At 38.1% G+C, this 21,747-nt stretch overlaps 1 long non-coding RNA gene across 1 annotated transcript in view; it reads left to right on the plus strand.

Moving 5' to 3' along the window:
* Window positions 1-9,672: 9,672 nt before the first annotated feature.
* The window catches only part of LOC121245808, a 32,873-nt gene continuing 20,798 nt past the window's right edge, over window positions 9,673-21,747 (plus strand). Inside the window, exon 1 of the long non-coding RNA XR_005937002.1 lies at window positions 9,673-9,813. This is a non-coding gene — a long non-coding RNA (uncharacterized LOC121245808). The remainder of the gene's footprint in view (window positions 9,814-21,747) is intronic.

Here is a 21,747-nt window from a genome sequence, read left to right on the forward strand (position 1 = left end):
CTAACGCCGATGGAGCCACACATTATGTTACGTGTGTCCATAGCAAGTGTGGCACAAACAATTCATGCGGCCACAATAACTGTGGAGCGTGAAGTATGGGGCCACAACAACTGTGGAGCATACACTACGTGAGACACAACAATTGTGACATGTAGAATACGTAGGGCCACAACCATACTCACTCATAGCTGGTATAGACACTTGTGTTGTGATGCAGTAATCGGCAGGGACACACGGCTCAAGGGGACCCGTGTAGCACCCGTATCGTCACTTTTATTAGTTAAGTCTATTGAATAAGATTCCAAGTTCATGTATTTCACGTCATGTTATATTCAAGTTTACGTCCATGTTAAGTTTCAAGTTCATGTCAATCATGGTAACCCCAGGAGACAAGAATATATTTCAAGTTCATGTTTATGTCATGTTATGTTTAAGTTCAAGTCATGTTCAAGTTCACGTTCACGTTATGTCATGTTCACGTTCACGTTATGTTCCAAGTTCACATTGATGTTATGTTATGCTCAGGTTCATATTATGTTCAAGTTCACATTCATGTTATGTCATGTTCAAGTTCACGTTATGTTCCAAGTTTACATTTATGTTATGTCATGCTCAGGTTCATGTTATGTTCAAGTTCATGTTCAAATTATGTATGTCCACGTTCATGCTATGTTCAAGTTCACGTTCATGCTATGTTGCTAGTCCATGTTATGTTTTAAGTTCACGTACATGCCATGTCACGTCAAGCTAAGTTTCAATTTCAGTTCAAGTTATGTCATTTATGCCATGTTGTATATCAAGTTATGCTATGCTTACTTATGACTTTGATTATGCATTCATGCTTTTACTGCCATGCATGCATCATTAACCTGTGTGGAAGTTTCCTGTTAACTTGCTAAGATTTGTAATCAAATCTCACCATGGTAGTCCCAACTACCATTCCCCCCGAATGGTAGGGGATGTGTCAGGATCAGAGTAGGGAGTAGACACTAGTAGACTGGAGGAGGTTGACTAGATGCCGTAGATGCAACCCGGAGCTTGCAGCCTCCGTAGTTAGGTCTTTGGATAGTATTTATGCATCGTTAGTCGAGTTACGCAAGTTACTCAATGAACTAGCCCAATAGTATATTTTAGCAATGTAATTATGGAGTCAGGTCTTTGTTGTTTTGAGATTACAGTCTTCTGAGACCCGTGCTGTAATCGTGGATGTTTTAAGTAAGCATGATTTATGTTTTAACTATTTTGGATATTATAAGTTTGGTGCATAGTATTGCTCAAAAAAAAAAAAAATTATCCGCTGCGAATATTGCATAATGCAAGATGCATGTTAGGAACATTGCATCTTATATGTCATGAACGGGGGCAAGTAACCTTGTGTTGCATGTCCCGACGCTTCAGATGTCCGTCCGATCCCAAGCGGAATCTGGGGGCGTCACAACTTTCATATGCTATTAGCCAATCAAATTCATGCTATGACATCATTATTCAATCTTTTAAACCTTAGAAATTTTATTAGGTCAAGAAAAATTGGCTTTGGGCTTGATAGCAATGCAAAACCCTAGCCAAACCCTCTTTAAACCCCAAATTGAAGCCTACTTGGTTAAAGCCCATTAAGGCTCACGAAATTGGGCCACCTTGCTTGTGGAGGATGTTTCTTCCCATCCATGGCTGCCTTAAATAGCCCCCAAGTTGTACTTGATTTGAAGGGCAAAGCCACCTCACTCACCAAGTCTCACACGGCAGCTCTAGGCAGCAATGTCATGGGCTGGTTTTTTGGGCTAACACAACCATCACTAAAGGTCATTCACAGCCCTCTTATCACCCAATAGTTGGGTAAGAATATGTCCAGTCCATTTTCCTTTCATTTCATCCATTTCCAACACTTTTTTTGGAGAGAAACCTAAAGGCTCTCTTGGATAGTTTTCCTAAGCCACTTTGCACCCCCTTTGTGAAGCTTTTGTAAGTATTTTATCACAAAGTTCCCTCCAAGAGTTGTTCCAACCTGAGTCTAGTTTCTGTGGATATATTTTATGTTGATTTCCATGGCCATTTTGTTGGTCAAAAGTCATTTTAAGCCCATAAAGGCCATCCTGAGTGATAAATTGGACAATGCTTGTTATTTTGATGTTTTTTACCAAGCTATTGGAAAGTTCTTGGTCTGAAATGTTTATGGAGAGTAGTTAACATGTTTATATGAAATTTTGATGAGGATTCATTGCATTTTATAAGCTTTTGTGAAAGTTTTTCTTATATCTAAAAAGTTGGATATCGGAAGGAGTAAATTATAGTTTCTGTTTTGTGAAAGCTTGGATCTTTTGTGGTAAAATCATGCTCCAATGACTTTGATATTTTTATACGATGATCCTAAGTCTTTGATATACATGCATGAGGAAACTCGGTTAGGCCATAAAGTTGAGGTTTGTGGTTAGATCCATATTATGGTTTAATTTTAGCCATGTGATCTTGAGTTTAATGCTTGGATCTACTTTCGGACATCTTTTTAAACCATGTAATGTTGTTGGTTTGTGATTTTCATCATGTTATGTTTCAGATCAAGCGGTTTGATCAAAACCAAACTTTGAGAAAATTTGTTTTTGAGTTTAAGTGTTGAAACCAAAAGTTTGGTGATGGATTTGTGATTTTTGGTGATTTTTACTTGATGTTGAAAATGTGATATTTATTATGAGTATGTTAGGAATATATTGGAAGTTATTTTTAAACTTTTGGGGCTCTTGGAAATATTTTAAAAAGAGACAAAACCTTGTGAATCAAAGGTTATGTTTTTAGTTAAAGGTTGGAGCTCTGTTTTAAAAAGCTTTTTGTGATTTTTGTAAAGTGAGTTTTGTAAAGTAAGTATGGGTGAGGGCGGGGTAGCCCTCTCCTCGCCCTCTGGCCCGCATGGGCGAGGGGTGGGGTTTTCCACCCCATCATTCGCCCCCCGGGGGCGGGGTACCCCGTTCGGGTACAGGGTGAGTGGGCGGAAACCCCATCCGTCCACCCCTCTCTCCCCCGCCCCCCAAATGGGCCATCAATCCAGAAACACCTGAAATGGGCTAAAACTTGCCCAGAACCTGTTTATGGGCCATGGGCCGTTTTGGTCCCCTAAATTAACTATAGAAAATACAAATAACCAAAAAAAAAAAAAATTACAATAATAAACATAATATACTACTAAGTTTCAACCATCTACTAACTAATAAATTAATAATCGTAACAAAGTTATTACAATAATAGAAATTAAGAGAAAACAATTAGAAAATTATAAATTTATCTAAAAAATATTAAAGTTGTCACATAATTTAAATAAAAGATGATAAAATACACTATTACATTATTAAGGGACATTGTAGCAACATTACAAATACGTGAATACCAATATACAATAATAACATTCCAAACTTGTAATTGAGCTGTTTGACATTCCAGACTTCATGACATTGGTCTTCCACCATGCTAATATATCAAAGTCTCGTATATATGGGTGAAGATCCACTGTCAAGTATCTGTCTACCTCCTACTAAGCCTTTGTAGATTGACAGAATAGTAGGGGGTTCTGCTCCAACCTCTCACCCCACGCCAACCAACGCCTTTTCCCCGCCTTAACTTCTGGAGGAGGCGTTGGGGGGGGGTAGGTGTAGGTGTATTACCACATCTATCACAGTAAACTCATCAAATAATTTAGCAAGAGTTTCTCTAACCCTTGTCGCAACAAGCTCAGATATGCGTTCCCGTGTGCAAGTCCCAAGCCATACCATGCCATCAATCTTATATTGGGAGTCAAACAACCACATATAACAAAATATTTAGCCTACTCAAATCTCCCCAATATTTGTCATATTTGCTCATCATCAATGCCATCTCTTGCATCCTAATATGGTCATCCCATACATTTAATCTAATTATTATTTCAGCTTACATATTTGCGGACAGAAATCATTAGATGTAGGGTACAAAGAACCCTATAGCCTCAATGCGACCTCGTAGAAATGTCTAAAAAAGTGTCAACAACCTCCCAATCATCATCAATAAGCTTCCCTAATCCCCCGTGCTCATCAAAATATTTGACATATTGAATGTCTTTATAACCCAATAATGCGAAGGCTGCCTTATATTCTTCGGCCACCTCCAACATCAAGAAGGTTGAGTTCCATTTTTTAGGAATATCAGTACAAAAGCCCTTTTTGGATGTTATGCCCACATTCCTCACGACAGCCTTGAATCTTTTCAATATAGCAGGAGAAAATCTCACAAATATCACAGTCATTCTAACTCGTGAAATCGAGTCATCAAGATCTTTCAAACCTCAGTGACAATTAAATTCATAATATGTACAACACATCTAACATGCAAACAGTTACCACCCAAGATTGTCTTATTTGCCTCTCTAAGATGTCCCAAGGCAACATCGTTAGACGAGGCATTATCAACTGTAACTGTCAAAACCCGTGCCAACCTCCACAGTTTTATTGTGGCCTCCAAGGCCTTCCCAATCATCTCATCCTCGTGATCGAAAATTTGACAAAACTTTATAATTTTTTTTTTGTGTAGTGTCCAACCACAATTCATAAAATGCATAGTCAAAGACATGTAATTATAATTTTGGAGGGATGTCCAAGTATCGGTAGTGAGACAAACTACTTGACCTGCCAATTGTCCCCTCAACAAATCTTTCCCTTTCTTGTATTGTTTTTTAATATCTTTTGCCATTGTGTGGCAAGAAAGAAGATTAAACCTAGGTTCCAAATAATTAGAATATTCTTGAAACCCTCTCCCTTCCACACACTGAAAAGGTAACTTGTCTATGATCACCATACGAGCTAACTTTCTCCTACACTCATCAAGACCATACTTTGTATATCCCTTCAACATTGAACCCCCACTACTATCATCCGACATTTTTTTAGTCCCAAAATTGCCACTTAGGCCCTAAATTTTTACTATTTATAATTTGGTCCCAAATTACACCAAATTTCACAAACCTCATATTTTCTATGTTCTAAAACCATTTATGCCCTTAGAATAGCAAGAATCAATTCACAATTATGCCAAAATCAATCCACTCGTGGCATGCATCATTGCGGGCCTATTTGTGATCGCAAGTTTATAACCTTTCTCGATGGATGTGTGCTCAAATTCCATCAAGTGGCAACCATAAATACGATCTTAGAGACATGTTTATAACTTAGATTCAGGTCTCATGAATTCATCCGAACACTTAAGCATTGATTAAAACCAAATCATCACAAAACCATCAAACCGACCATATGCATGATGTTTCTAGCTTTTCCTTGTCAAAGGGAGGCTTAAAACCTAAATGAATCATGCATTTTTATTCTTATTCCAATCACAAGGCTTTTCTAAATGTTCATTACTCTTGGGAAAATTTAACCAAGACTTCATAAAATAAACTTTAATCAAGTGAAAACCGAAACATGTTTGATGATCAACACAAGATATTGATTTCTAAACCTATCATGACATGCTATTTTCTTCAAATTTAAACCTTCAATCGATCACCCAAGATGTTAGCTACACTTAAGGTAACGTATCAAGACATGTCATGACTAAAATTTCATTCCAGAACAATATATACATGGAAAACTTCAAATATGGCCGAAAAGCATCACTTGAGTAAAACCTTTTTATAATTCCATCAAATATTCATTCCCATGAAATAAATCAAAGTCTAACATGTCATCTTAACACTCAATAAAATATAGGATAGGAGTGCTCACCAAAATGTGGGTTTGATGCTCCAGGAACAAATTCACTTCAACACAAACTCTCAACCCACTCAGTTTCTCACCCTTCTCACACTAAGAGTGTATAACTCTCAAGAACACTAATAGAATGCTTGAGGGAGTTGCGTGAGGAAGTGAGGAGTGAAGGGGGTATTTATAGGTCTCAATGGAGGGCGAGAGGCTAGGAGGCGCGTTGGTCTTGGCTGAAGGGAAGTGTTGTGAGTGGTGGAGGTGGGCAGTGTAGGTGAGGAAAGGAGGAGGTATTGGTTGCCATGTAATCATGCTTGAGCAGAAAATGTAAGAGGGTGGTTTGGATGCATATGGGTTTCGGTCAAGGTGATGAGCTTCACCTATCTAATTGCCAATCGGTTTGAGGTCCATAAAAGGGGATTGGCCAAGCAAAAAAGTTACATTTTTTGAAGCACTTCTAAGGGTGAATTGGGCATAGGTGGTGGCGTGTGGTGGTAAGTAAAATAGATGCAGAAAATCTTTGAAGTGCCAAGGGTACTCGGTTTGCTTCAAGTGAGTTGATTGGTGGAAATGTGGTGGTATTAACATGCCCTTGGTTCATGTGAAATGGGTTGGGTTAATCCTAACCTTGAAGATTGTCTAAGAGTGATGCAAAATAAGTGCGAAAGCCAAGAATTTTAGATTTTAAATGATGAAGAAAAGGGTTTCAAGAAAACTATGCAAAATCATAATGTTTGAGTTACTATTCATGGGTGAGATGAATAGTGATCTTTAACTCAAGTTAAAAACTTAACCAAGGTTGAATGGGGGAACCCTATGGATGTGTGGTTGGGGCTTGGGTAAGATGGAAACCAATGATATGGTGTATGTAGGTCCCATTTCGAAGAACGAAGTGAAATACAAGGCCTGGGCTTCATGGGCTGGGCATTAATTGGGCATATGAACAAGCCTTGGTTGTGGGCCTAGGAGTGGACTTATCCATGGGTCTTATGTCCAGATTTATTGGGCCTATCCTTGGCCTCAATAGCCAACTTGGTTGGTTCCCAACTTTGGATCTTTTTTAGATTGGGCCATTAGCCTTGGATCTCACTAAGTTGGTGATATGAACTCGTAAGAATGGAATCCCTTGAACCCACAATCAATTTGAAAACTCACCCAAGAAAGCCAAAATCAAGTCAATGGATGAAGAATCTAAACCTGATGAGATCTCGTTTCAAGAACCTAGATTATATTAAAATCTAGACCTGTTGAAGAACCCGTCTCAAGAATCTAGATTACATGGAGGAACGCCATAAAGGTTGTGATTTACCTTTGATAAGTTCAATCAAGAACGAGAAGAGTAAACTCAACTCACAAATAAAATTCAATATTGTCTAACCTCTCAAAATGAGGCTACAAAGAGTATTTAAACCAAAACCTAATTAAAACTCTAGCAAAAATAAAACCCTTTCTCCCAAAAATACCCCTGAATGAATAGTGCCGCGCTACAGTAATTCGACTACAGTAATTTCTCTATAGTAACTTCTTGAAACCCTAGTTTCTAAAAAATAACTTTCCAAATAAGCCCTTGACCACAATACATGTAACGCCCCGTTCCCGGAAGTCCGGAGAGTTAACTCTTAATACCTAAAATCAACTTAAATAACACAATTATAAATCTAAAAAATCCCATAAAAAGTTAATCCATTTAATCAATCCAAATATCTAAGTTCCTCCATGGGGACGATAAAGAAAATCTCAATAACATAAATTAAAAATTCTCCAAAACTCAAAATTATCCTTAACTCATCAAATCGAAATACCCGAAAAATAAAATCAGTTTACTAATTACGACTCTCAAATAAGCACTTGTACCCTCAGGCACTTATTCCACTTCGATCATCACACCTTACTAGAACTTCCTACTCTTGTTCTCCAGCTGAACCATCAAAATTATCTGAAAAATATTGGAGATAAGGGGTGAGTTATCAACAACTCAGTAAGCAGATGACATATACTAGTGTGTAAACATGAGCATTTACAGAAATCAGAATGCATAACAAAACATTTTCATTTTCAGAGTGCGGAAGCAAAACATGTTATCAAAATATCAGAGCGAAGATTTAGAAATAATTTCATTCAAAAATATCCTTTTGGCATAGCATAAATGATCATCATCATCATCAGAACATCATATCAGAACAGAAGCCATGTATAACCCCCATGGTAGGGTTGTGCAATCTGCGGATAACCAAGCAGAACATAAATCACTCTATCACCAAGGTGTGCACTCAAAACAGAGACCACTACTATAACCCGTGGCAGGGCCGTATCCACTATTATAACTCGTGGTTGGGCCGTATCCACTATTATTACCCGTGGTTGGGCCGTATCCACTATTATAACCCATGGTAAGGCCGTAACTGAACAGAACGGAAACAGAATCAAATTCAGAATCAAAGAGTCATGCCAAAGATTTTTAGAAATCACATCTTATCCAAACAGAGTACTGAACAAAATCATATTACCTTCGTAATCAACACAGATCCAAAGCATATTTACAATATTTATGCACAAATTTTTATATTCGCTCTTTTTGCATAAATCAGAAATAGAATGTAAAAAATAAACTCATGTCTACACCAGTCATGATGGAAAATATTTTTTTCTTAAACAGAATCTCATGAATAATGCAGAACAAATAGCTGAGGTAGTTCAAATTTCTTTTCATAACCAAATATGTATATTTTTTAAAAAGTCAACCTCAACTCATTTTATTTTAATGCAAAGTCTAGCATAGGAACCCCGCTTACCTGGACTTCTTAGCTTTTTCAAAATTTTGCTCAAAAATGTCGAACAATAATTAATCGTCACCTATAAAATAATCACATAATTCTTGTAAATTTCCAATTAATCTCATATTTCGATATTCAATCCTACGCTTCTAAAATAGCCTATTAAATTCCTCAAAACCTAAAATTCAAATAATCACTTTCTAAAATCGTCACTGTTGATTTAATAACTATGATTAAAACATTTAAAAGTTTGATCTATTTATTATTGAAAACAAACTATAAAGTTTAATACTAGATGATATAATTATTCCAAAATATTTTAAAATAAACATAACTATTTTTAAATAGACTAAATCATATCTAAAGTGTAAAGACAACATTATACAATATTATTTACTCTTAAAATAAATCTTTACTTAATAACATGTTAAAAATACTTAAGTGATTTTCTGTAATCCTAAATATATAAGAGTGTACTATTACATAATATAAATTAAAAGCCCATTAATATATCATGTATTAGAGGGTATTACGGTAATTTCAATTAATTCTTTGGAAACTAAAGAAAAACCTACGTAAATCAACAGAACATGCACGACAGGGCTTACTCAAGGAGGAAATCATGCGGCAGCGTGCGACGTAGCGAGGGGCTAGGCAGACGGCGGTGATCTCGGCAGAGCACTGGACGAGAGAGAGAGAGAGAGAGAGAGAGAGAGAGAGAGAGAGAGAGAGACCAACGAATGAGGAAAAACAATGAACGACATAGAGTAAGTCGAGAGAGTGACACGGAGGTTCTGTCGGTGGCTTACTGAAAGGGACGCGGCGGAGAAGGAGTGGCGTGGAGTGACCATCGGAGTTCTCTGTGCCGGTGGTAACAGTGTGGAGGCGCTGGCACCGTGTGTGGTTGTGTTGAACGACAAGGGCACTAGGCTGTGTTGCTCTGTTTTCGGTGGCTAAAACAGGGGAGTTTCGGATCACTCCGCAGATGGTTGTTCTCGGTATTTTGGTGGTGGTGCAGCGGTGTACGGCTGAGGAGTTGGACTTCCAGTGCTGGTCAAGTGGAGGTGATGCACGGCGAGGTGGAGCTACGATCCGTGGAGACGCAATGTGCACGGGTTGCTTCGATTTTAAGTGGAGATGGAGGTGGTGGTGCGAAGGAGTTTGCTGCAAACGTACAAGGATGCAGGCTACGACAGTGCGGTGGTTGAGGCTTACGTTCGTGTGGTCTGGGCAGTGGCGTCACCGAAGATACAACCGTGTTGTGTTACGGCTTGGCCCGCGGTTGGGGTGTTGCACGACTTGGGGTGTAAGAAGCCGAGGGGATGGAGGTTGGGGCTTGCGATTCTAAGGTGGTGCGGCGGCAAGTGTTTGGGTAGTTCTAATTGCATGGGAAAACATACGTGTGTCTATATATATGTGAGGTGAAACCTTAGAGATAATAGAGACGTGTGTGAGGATGAAAGCTGAGTTTTGTGTGTGCGTGCATGCTGGACGAGAGGAAGACCTAGGGGGGAAAAGAAAAATAAAAACGGAAAGAAAAGAAACAAAATAAAATATGCGGGAAAAAAACAAAATAAACATGTGAAGAAAATATAATAAAATAAATGAACCAAAAATAAATAAATAGATAAAAATAGAGCTTGATTGGGTCTGAGTATTACAATACAAGGCCTTCCCAAAATCCTAGTTCATAAGAAATATGACATATGTGGGCTAAACATCCTCAAGCCTACTTATTCTAAATTAATAAAATAAATCTTTTAACAAATTGAAAGTCTTCAATAACAATAGGCCCAAACAAACTCTAAGTCATATCTTCCACAACTTGTATCAAGTGGATCAAAACTGGTTCTTCTTCTTTCAAGCCCATCTTGAGTGTTAGGCTCTTGCTAGCTTCATCCCAAGTAGATTGTACCAATCCTTGCATTGCTTCCTTGATCTTCTTGGCTCTTGATTTAGTAATTGGTCCATCTAGAATTTGCAGCAAATCTGGTATGTTAATTATTTTTAATTCATTGAATAACTCAGTTGGAAACTCAATTCAAGAATACACATTAATTCTTATATTTCTATTCACATTTTAGCATTTTAGTCCAATAATAGGGTATTTAGAGTGCACTTTCGTACACTCATCAGTTCCCATCATTCCCCATTTTTTCAAAAGGATTCGACCTCGAATCTTCACCTACATCAAAAGGAGAAAGATCATAAACATTGAAAGTAGCAGAAACATTATACTCACCTGAAAGGTCTACTTTATATGCATTGTCATTAATTTTCTCAAGAATTTGGAAAGGTCCATCTCCTTGAGGATGCAACTTAGTCCTTCTATGGGGTGTGAATCTTTCTTTGCTTATGTGAACCCAAACCAAATCTCCTGATTCAAAGATGACACGCCTTCGCTATTTATTGGCTTGAGAAGTAACCCTTTCATTCTTTTAGGCAATTTGAAGCCGTACCCTCTCATGAAGTGACTTCACCAACTCCGCCTTCTTTTGTCCATCCAAGCTACTTCTGCCATCAACAGGTAAAGGTATCAAATTTAAAGGAGTAAGTGTATTAAAACTATAAACAATTTCAAAAGGAGAATATGAAGTAGTAGTATGAATGGTCCTATTATATGTAAACTCTATAAATGGCAAACAATCCTCCAAAGGTTTTAAATTCTTATGAACAACAATACGTAAAAGCTGAGTTAAAGTCCTTTTAACTACTTCAGTCTGACCATCAGTTTGCAGATGACAAGTAGTGGAAAATAAGAGCTTAGTACCCAATTTCCCCTACAACACCTTCCAAAAGTAGCTAAGGAATTTAACATTCCTATCAGAAACAATACTCCTAGGTACACCATGGAGTTGCACTGTATCCCTGAAAAACAAGTTAGCTATATTTGTAGCATCATCTATTTTATGGCATGGAATGAAATATGCCATCTTACTAAATCTATCCACAACCACAAAAATAGAATCTCTACCCCTTTTTGTCCTAGGCAGCCCCAAAATAAAGTCCATAGATATGTCTACTCATAGCTCACTAGGAACGGGTAAGGGTGTATACAACCCATGTGACAAAACCTTAGATTTGGCCTTTCTATATGTAATGCACCTGCCACAAATGCGATTGACATTTCTCTTCATCTTAGGCCAAAAGAAATGTTCATGCAAAATGTCTAAAATTTTCTTGACACCAAAGTATCCCATTAATACCCCACTATGTGCCTCACGCACCAATAACTCACCCATATAACAACTTGGCACACAAAGTTTGCTTTCTTTAAACAAATAACCATCATGCTTGTAAAACTTACCAAATGCTGCCTTATCACATGCCATATACACATCAGAAAAATCAGCGTCATTGGCACACATATTCAATCCCAAGCATTTTAACACCCATAGAAGTAAGAAGAACATACATCCGGGATTAAGCATCAACAACAATATTCTCCTTAACTTGCTTGTATCGGATGACATATGGAGAGGTCTTAATGTATTCCATCCACCTAGCATGCCTTTTATTCAACTTACCTTGACCTTTGAGATGCTTCAATGATTCATGATCGGTGTGGATCACAAATTCCCTAGGCCATAGGTAGTGCTGCCAAGTCTCTAAGGCATGGACAAAAGCATAAAGCTCTTTATCATAAGTAGGGTATTCAGGGACGCCCCACTTAGCTTCTCACTGAAGAAGGTAATGGGTCGCCTATCCTGCATCAAAACGGCTCTAATCCCTAATCCTGAGGCATCATATTCAATCTCAAAAGCTTTGTTAAAGTCAGGTAATGCAAACACAGGTATAGAGCACAACCTTTCCTTAATAGTGGCAAAAGCATTCTCTTGATCAATCCCCCCAATGAAACCCAACATTTTTTTTAATTACTTTAATGAGTGGTGTAGCAATGGTGATAAAGTCTTTAACAAAACTCCGATAAAAGCTAGCTAAGCCATGAAAGCTTCTTACCTCAGTGATGCTTTTTGGTGTTAGCCACTCTTTGATGGCCTTGACTTTCTCTTCACCTACCTCAATACCTTTGTATTGACAACATAACCAAGAAAAATGACTTTTTTTCCATGCAAAAGGTACATTTCTTGAAATTAGCATACAACTTTTCACATCTCAACACATCAAACACATATCTCAAATGCTCAATATATTCATTTAAGTCCTTGCTGCACACTACGATATCATCAAAGTACACAACCACAAACTTGCCTGTGAATGCACGTAAGACATGGTTCATTAATCTCATGAAAGTACTGGGAGCATTTGTAAGTTCAAATGGCATAACCAACCATTCATAAAGCCCATACTTAGTCTTAAAAACAGTTTTCCATTCATCATCCTATTTCATTCTAATTGGATGGTGCTCACTTTTAAGATCAATTTTACTGAAAATACATGAGTCATGCAATTCATCAAGCATATCATCTAATCTAAGAATGAGATGGTGATACTTTACCTTGATATTGTTGACTGCCCTGCAATCAACGCACATCCTCCACGTCCCATCCTTCTTTGGCACTAGTAGCACTAGTACTGCACATGGGCACATGCTCTCCCTCACATAGCCCTTGCTCATCAAATCCTCAACTTGCCTCTGAAGCTCTTTTGTCTCATCTGGATTACTCTTATAGGCTGGTCGGTTTGGAATAGCAGCTCTGGGCACAAAATCAATCTGGTGCTCAATGCCTCCAATGGGTGGCAACTCATTAGGCATCTCCTCTAGGAATACATCCTTAAACTCCTGCAACAAAGAAATAGCCAAACTAGGAAGATACTGGTTAGTTTCATCAAGATTAATATAAGACTCTTTATAGACAAGAAAAATCATAGGGCGATTTGCGAAGAAAGCCATCTTAACCTCACTATCTCTTGCATAGAAACTCACTTTAGTCTTTTCTTTTCTTTCTACAGACTCTCTTTGTAACACTCGGACCCAATCAAACTCAATTTATTTATTTATTTTGTTTTAGTTTATTTTATTTTTCCACACACGTTAACTTCCCGGCATGTTTTATTTTTTTTTTCCGTCTATTTTCTTTTTCACCCTTAAGTCTTCCTCTCGTCCACGACATGCATGGTCTTCACGTCTCTCGTGTATTTTTTTTTCCACTACATGCACACACACAACTCTATTTTCAGCTCTCTCCACACGCACATCTCCCTCATATCTCTAGGGTTTTCACCTCACATATATATAGACACACATATGTTATCCCATACTATTTGAAACTACCTAAACACTTGCCGCTGCAACACCTTAGAATCGCAAGCCCCAGCCTCCATCCCCTCGGTTTCATGCACTCCTATATCGAGAGTCACCTTGTGAAAGCCCAGCCCTTCGTCGTCCGTACTGGCGCCACCAGTGCACCCCTCGTAAGCCTCTGATCAACCAACCCATCTCCACCTTGCACCGCCAAGAACTCTCACTGTTCCCATACAAAAATCGACGCAACCGTGCATGCATTGCATCTCCACTGACCGCAACTCCACCTAGTCGTGCGTCACCTCCACTTGACCATCACTGGAAGTCCAGCTCCTCCGTCGTACACCACTGCACCACCACCAAAGCACCAAGAACAACCATCTGTGGAGTGAACCGAAACTCCTCTGTTTTGGGTCCGAAAAACAGAGCATTTGGTTGCTCCTCCAAGCACGGTAGTTTTGCACTACCAACCCTCTCGGGAGTCTCCTCCATGATGCAAAGGGAACCCATAGTCCAGCATCTCAGCCACGCCTAGCCGTTCCATCGTCGATAGCCACCCAGGCCGTCGCAGCGGGTAAGTCTCTCGGTAAGGAGTCCTTCGTCTCCGTCTCCTTCTCGGTGCTCTCATACCTTTCTCTCTCACTCGTCATTTCTTTTTCTCTCAGTACTCCACCGCCGGGACAACCACCTTCATCTCTGCACCGCACGCAACTCCTCTATTCACGATGAGCTACCTTTACCTACCTCACGCCGAACTCCATTCCTCCCACTAATCTCTCTTTTTGCCCCACAAGCTCAGCCACCCTTTTTATGTCGTAACCACCACCCTCACCACCGTAGACAACCGCCCAACTCGCAGCTTGTCAAGATCTCAATCTCTTGGTGAGCCTCTGCCTCACAAACCATTGTTTTGCTTTTACGTAGCATGAGTTTTTTTTTGTTCAGGTAGTTTGTTAATAAGAGTTTATGTAACTTGGTAATGTGTCGTTTAATTAAATAAAATTACATTAATACCCTTTGCTGCATATTATTTAGATATGGAATTACAGTTTTGCCCTTATTATTAGATGGTTTCAATTTGAAATTTTGTGTAATAATAAATCTGTTTTTACATGGTTTATGCGGGATGTATAAGAAATTTTACAGAAAATAAATAGAATTTTCAAACTATACCATTGGTAGCAAATTATTTTAGTAACTGTGTAATTTGATTTTTAAACATTTAAATTATGATTAAAGCTATTTGTTTATTATTATTTAACGAAATTTTTACTAGTACTAACCTTAAATGTTGAGTATTATCAAAGAAATTTAGAGAATAAGGATATTTAAGGTTATGAAATTTTAGGTTTTGAGGAATTAAATAGGTTATTTTAAAAGCTTAGGATTAAATTCCGAAATATGAGATTAATTGGAAATTTACGAGAATTACGTGATTATTTTATAGGTGACGATTAATTATTATTCGACATTTTTGAAGAAAATTCCAAAAAAGCTAAGAAATCTAGGTAAGTGGGGTTCCTATGCTAGACTTTGCATTAAAATAAAATGAGCTGAGGTTATTTTTGGAAAATATACATATTTGATTATGAAAATAATTTTGAGCTACCTCAGTCATGTGTTCTGCATTGCTCATGAGATTCTGTTTAAGAAGAAATTATTTTTGTCATGACTGGTGTAGACATGAGATTATTTTTGACATTCTGTTTCTGAACTTTGAAAAAGAGAGCGAATATGAAATTTTGTGCATAAATTATGTTTTGTGATATGACTTTGTTTTGTTTTGAAGATTTTCTGTACTTTGATATGATCTGATGTGCTTTTTGAAAACCTCTGGCATAACATTCAGTTTCTATTTCTGTTCTGTTTTGACCTTAGCACGGGTGTAAAACTGTGACCTCTGTTTGGGTTGGTACCAACTTTTCTGTTTCTGGTACACCCACTTTGAAAACAAAGTGGTTTTCTGCGTGGTCTTTCCTATGTGCACACTCGGCACTCCAAGAATGAATAAGGGGAAGATTCACATTCTATTTCTGCTCGGTTAGCTACCGGGGTTTGCACAACCCTACCACGGGGGTTAAACATGTTATTTTTTCTGATATGATAAGTTAAGATGTGATGTTTCAGCTTATGCTATGCCAAAGGGATTTTGATTATTAATATTTTTGAACTTTCGCTCAGATATTTTTGATAACATGTTCTGATGCTGCATTTTGAAAACATTATTCTGATTTTGCATTCTGAAAGAAAATATTTTTGTTCTGCATTCTGAACTCTGTAAATGCTCATGTTTACACACTAGTATATGTCCTCTGCTTACTGAGTTGTTGATAACTCACCTCTTATCTTCATATATTTTTCAGATAATTTTGATGGCTCAGCTGGAGAATAAGAGTAGGAAGTTTTAGTAAGGTGTGATAATCGAAGTGGAATAAGTGCCTGAGGGTACAAGTGTTTATTTGAGAGTCGTAGTTAGTAAACTGATTTTATTTTTCGGGTATTTTGACTTGATGAGTTAAGGATAATTTCGAGTTTTTGGAGGATTTCTAATTTATGTTATTGATAATTTCTTTATTTTCCCCATGGAGGACCTTAGATATTTAGATTGATTAAATGGATTAATATTTATGGGATTTTCTGGATTTTACAGTTGTGTTATTTAAGTTGATTTTAAGTATTAAGAGCTAATTTTCCGGACCTTCAGGATCGGGGCGTTACACTCTTTCTTTTTTCTCTCTTGGCTCCACTCTTTTTTCTTTACTCTCAGCCACCTCTCTACTTTCTTTTTTGCTCATTTTCACTCTCACTTTTTCTTTTTTGCTCAATCTCTTTTTCACTCTTTCTTTTTTGATCACTCTCATTTTTACTCTTTCTTTTTTGATCACTCTCGTTTTCACTCTTTTTTTTTTTGACCAATCTCACTTTTCAGTTTCAGTTGGTCCTCATAGACCTGGCTTGGAGTTAAAGGAGCAAGCTTGATTGTTTTGCCCTCCTTTACAAAGCTGTACATGTTCTTGAACCCATCATGTGTCACCCTCCTATCATACTGCCACGACCTCCCCAACAAATATGGCCAGCATGCATAGGCACAACATCACAAAGCACCTCATCTTGATACTTCCTAATTGAAAAAATAACTAACAGTTGTCTATCCACCCTAACCTCTCCACAATCATTCAACCACTGCAATTTATATGGTCTAGAGTGTTGTAAGGTTCTTAAATTCAATTTCTCAACCAAAGTAGTGCTAGCAATATTAGTACAACTCCCCCCATCAATGATCATACTACATACCTTATTGTTGATGTGACATTTAGTATGACAAATGTTCTCTCTCTGTTGCTTTGCATCATTCACCTTAATGTGTGTATTGAGAGCACCCCTAGCAACAAGAGACTCACCTGTCACGGGATATACCACTCCATCATCATCACTAGCATCAACCAACTCGGGCACCTCATCACTATCATCCTCACTCTCAGTCATCATCTCCCCATTGTCACGCATAATCATCACTCGCCTGTTTGGACATTGAGAAGCGAGGTACCCAGAACCCAAACACTTAAAGCATTTAAGATATTTATTCTGTGAAGGTCAAGATTCTACCTTGGGTTTGTTGCTAGTTCCTCATCTTTTCCCTTATGTGGTTCAGTCTTTCTCTTTGCTTCAGCTGGATCATTTCTATCCCACTTTGATTTCCAACTAGTGCTAGAAACCAAAGTGTATCTTGCTATCCCTTTTTTCTTTAGCTGCCTCTCCACCTTCATAGCCATGTGCACCATGTCCTCTATCTTCACATAATGCCGCAATTCAATTACATTGGCTATGTCCCTATTCAAACCACTCAAAAATCTAGCCATGGTGGCCTCCCGGTCCTCCTCTACATTAGCTCGAATCATCGCCCCCACCATCTCCATATGGTAATCCTCCACACTCCTAGATCCTTGTGTAAGATTTTGGAGCTCTTGGTAAAGGTCCCTATAGCAGTGGCTAGGTACAAATCTCAGCTCCATGAGAGCTTTCAACTCTCCCCACGTCTCCATAGGCCTCTCATAATTTGTCCTCCTATTGGTCACTAATTGATCCCACCAAATAATAGCATAATCAGTGAACTCAATTATTGCTAACTTCACTTTCTTCTCCACCGAGTAATTATGACAATCAAACACCAACTCTATTTTTTTCCTCCCACTCTAGATAAACCTCAGGGTCAGTTCTACCATGGAAAGATGGTATTTTCATTCTGATGCTCCCAAGGTCTCTATCTACACCATACCGACCCCTTAGGTTCCCCATAAGTCCTCTTTCACGCCTAACTCTTCTATGTTTACCCCCAACTTCAGATGCTAAGTCTTCCTCATCCTCACCATATCCTTCGTTCTCATACTCATTTTCAACCCTAGGCTCACGTCACCTCCTATCTCTCCCACCCTACAAATTTTTAATCACTACTTCTTGATGATCCATCATTTCCCTCACTTCACCTAACACAAAGTTCAATGCTCAAATTGTTGTTGCATGGCTTGCAATACAAAGGATGAGTTATTTGCCTTCCCCCTTGGTGATAAGCCACTCCGATGAGAGATTGTAATGTGCTGCACAAAAAAACGTTAGTGGTAAAAAAAAAAAACCTCACACACTTCCTTACATGTTTACACTCAAGTAATGGCACTCCACTCGTATTTCACTCTTAATTGACTTTTTATCCGATAATAGTTTCACACTCTCTTGCATTTTACCTCAAGAGTTTTCCCACTCAAGTTCTTTAAGAACTAATTGAACTCAATCAAAACAATGCAACCTTATTTTATCCCAACTAGTAATTAGGTCCAAGTAACAAGAACAAGATAAACACAGAAGGAATAAAAAATGACACGAGAATCAATAAAATTATATGAATGAAAGAGTAACTATAAGACAAGATACCAACTAGAATGATGTATGCAACCCCTTTGATGATAAGGCTAGAGATATATTTTTTTTTTTTGGACGATTTTTTTTTTCTTTTCACCAACTGATTTGATCACAATCAAAAGAATAAGAATTTGACAAAACCCTAATAATAACTCCAAAACCATAGGATAAGTGATATATGACAGCCCTTAGAACAAGAGATTTCGGCCAACACAAACGCTAGAACAATGAAATTCGGCAGCCACCTCTTTTTTTTTTTTGTAATCCTAGAACAATGAAACCCTTGAATTAAATATGCAAGAAATAAAAGATAGAATCAGACCTGATTGGAAACCTTGCTCTGAATACCAAATGATATGAACCCGTAGGAATGTAATCCCTTGAACCCACAATCAATTTGAAAACTCACCCAAGAAAGCCAAAATCAAGTCAATGGATGGAGAATATAGACCCGATGAGAAATCATTTTAAGAACTTAGATTATATTAAAATCTAGACCCGTTAAAGACCCCGTCTCAAGAACCCAGATTACAAGGAGGAACGCCACAAAGGTTGTGATTTACCTTTGATAAGTTCAAAAGTTCAATTAAGAACAAGAAGAGTACACTCAACTCACAAATAAAATTCAATATTGTTTAACCTCTCAAAATGAGGCTACAAAGAGTATTTAAATCAAAACCTAATTAAAACTCCCAAAATAAAGCCATTTCTCCCAAAAATATCCCTGAATGAATAGTGCCGAGCTACAGTACTTTCGCTACAGTAACTTTTTTCCTAAAAAGTAACTTTTCAAATAAGCCATTGGCCACAATACAAGGCGTTCCCAAAACCCTAGTGCATAAGAAATATGACATATATGGGCCAAGCATCTTGAAGCCTACTTATTCTAAACTAATAAAATGAATCCTTTAACAAATTGAAAGCCTTCAATAACAATAGACCCAAACAATAACTCTAAGTCATGTCTTCCACAACTTGTATCAAGAGGATCAAAACTGGTTTTCCTTCTTTCAAACCCATCTTGAGTTTTGGGCTCTTGCTAGCTTCATCCCAAGTAGATTGCACCAATCCTTGCATTGTTTCCTTGATCTTCTTGGCTCTTGATCTTGTAATTGGCCCATCTGAAACTTGCAAAGGATCTTTAAGACTAGGCCCACTTTGGTTCCCATCAGTTGGGCCCAATAGTCTAATATACACTAAGTTGGGCCTTATGTCTTGTACCCTTTATGTAGGGACTAAAGTCTTATATCTTCCAAGTTGGGCCTAAGGATTTTAATGTCTATCCTTAGTCCATCTCATCTTAGTAAACTAAGGCCCTTAATAAACCACTCTTGGGCTCTTCTAAATCCATCCAAATTTTAACCCAATTGCCTAGCCCATCAATATGCCATGTGTCATTCTTCCATAGGCCTCTGGGCATTTATCCTCAAAATTAATAAAGTTTTAATAATTCTAACTAATCCAAAGGTGCAAGCTGTTACGCCAATTCAAGCTCTAGAATTTTCCTTTCTCCAAAAAAAATCACAACTTACACTAGCTAGGATTATAGATGCTCAGGCCAAGTCTTAAGGTATTTTTAAGTGGGGTGTTACGTCTTCCCCCATTAAAAAAAAAAATTGTCCTCGAAATCGGGGTATGAGTTAGTGCAATTAAATAATGCATACAACACACAAATATTATGTACATACTTACCAACGATTCTACTGTCATGAACTAGATGAGGAGTCTTCAGTGACATCATCCGACAGCTCCTGTAGAGTATGGTAGAATAATTTATCTTCCTTCGAGTCCTAGTAGGCATTGACTCGCTCTTCCATCTCCCTCCAATGTTTAGTTGATGCATCGTCTATTTCTGAAGTCCCCTCCACACAGAATCGTATGTGGTGCATGGAAGAGTTAGATAAGTCTAAGACATCTGTGGAAGAGAGAGCTGGATATAGCATCCCCTAGTTTTCTTGTTGACTTGACTCTGGTAGATCCCTTAGTGCGACGTTGGTCAAGTTATTTCCCTCCTCTTGGTGTTGAAGCCATTGGGTCTAAGCCTTACTAATCCAATCAGTAGAATCTATAAGTGGCTGGTTGATGGGGTAATGCCCGCCTAGTCCTAATATTACCATGATAGTCATGATCCAGAACGTGGGTCTTGTGATACTCTAATCTCTGCCGCTGAGTCCAATAAGAGTTGACCATATTGTTTAACCTTCTCATTGTGCATTCTTCCCTTTGCCTCCATACCTGCCTATGAGTTAGACCAAATCGCTATGCCACTCTCTTGCTTCGAGCCATGTTGATGCTGTAAATAACAATAAGGGAATTTGGATTACATGCGTGAAAAAAAATGGATGCCATGAGTGCATATAAGGATGAGGATACTCTGAGGTGATGTGATGCCACACAAGTTATAGTCTAAACAAATAAGGGTTCTCTTTGACTACTGGGGGAGCTAGCCTCTTGCGCTTCCCCATGATTAGTTTCTCAACCTATTACAACTTCTACCATTCAGGGTGGGGTAATATCAGTGAAAACTTTCACGATGAGATTTCAGGAAATCTCAATAAGTTAACGCATAACATACAAGCAGATAATATAGGCATATAAAGGCAAACCATGAGAATATATGCATGAACATGTACTTAATCCTGAAACCTTGACTCATGCATATACGTTACAGAAATCAGTGACAGAAAATCATGTTTGACTCTTTATTTTCAGAAAACACTTGTCATCTTATCTTAACACATATTACTCATAGCCATATAGTCCTTGTAACATATGTGATGGGAACCAAGGTGGGCCCTGTCTTAAAGATCCTTTGCAAGTTCTTGATGGGCCAATTACAAGATCAAGAGCTAAAAAGATCAAGGAAGCAATGCAAGGATTGGTGCAATCCACTTGAGACGAGTCTAGCAAGAGCTGAATATTCAAGATGGGCTTGAGAGAAGGAGATCCAGTGATCATCCATGTGATACATGCTATGGAAGAGTGCAACATAAATTAGGGCCTATTATTATGATTATGTGATTGAAGGCCTTGGACTTGTTTATTTTATTAAAAGGGCTTATTTTATTAGTTATATGAATTAGTCTAGAATAATTGGGCTTGAGGATGCTTGACCCACATATGTCTTATTTCGTATGAACTA

The sequence above is a fragment of the Juglans microcarpa x Juglans regia genome, chromosome 1S (genome assembly GCF_004785595.1).
Source record: "Juglans microcarpa x Juglans regia isolate MS1-56 chromosome 1S, Jm3101_v1.0, whole genome shotgun sequence".
In the NCBI taxonomy this organism is placed as follows: Eukaryota; Viridiplantae; Streptophyta; class Magnoliopsida; order Fagales; family Juglandaceae; genus Juglans; species Juglans microcarpa x Juglans regia.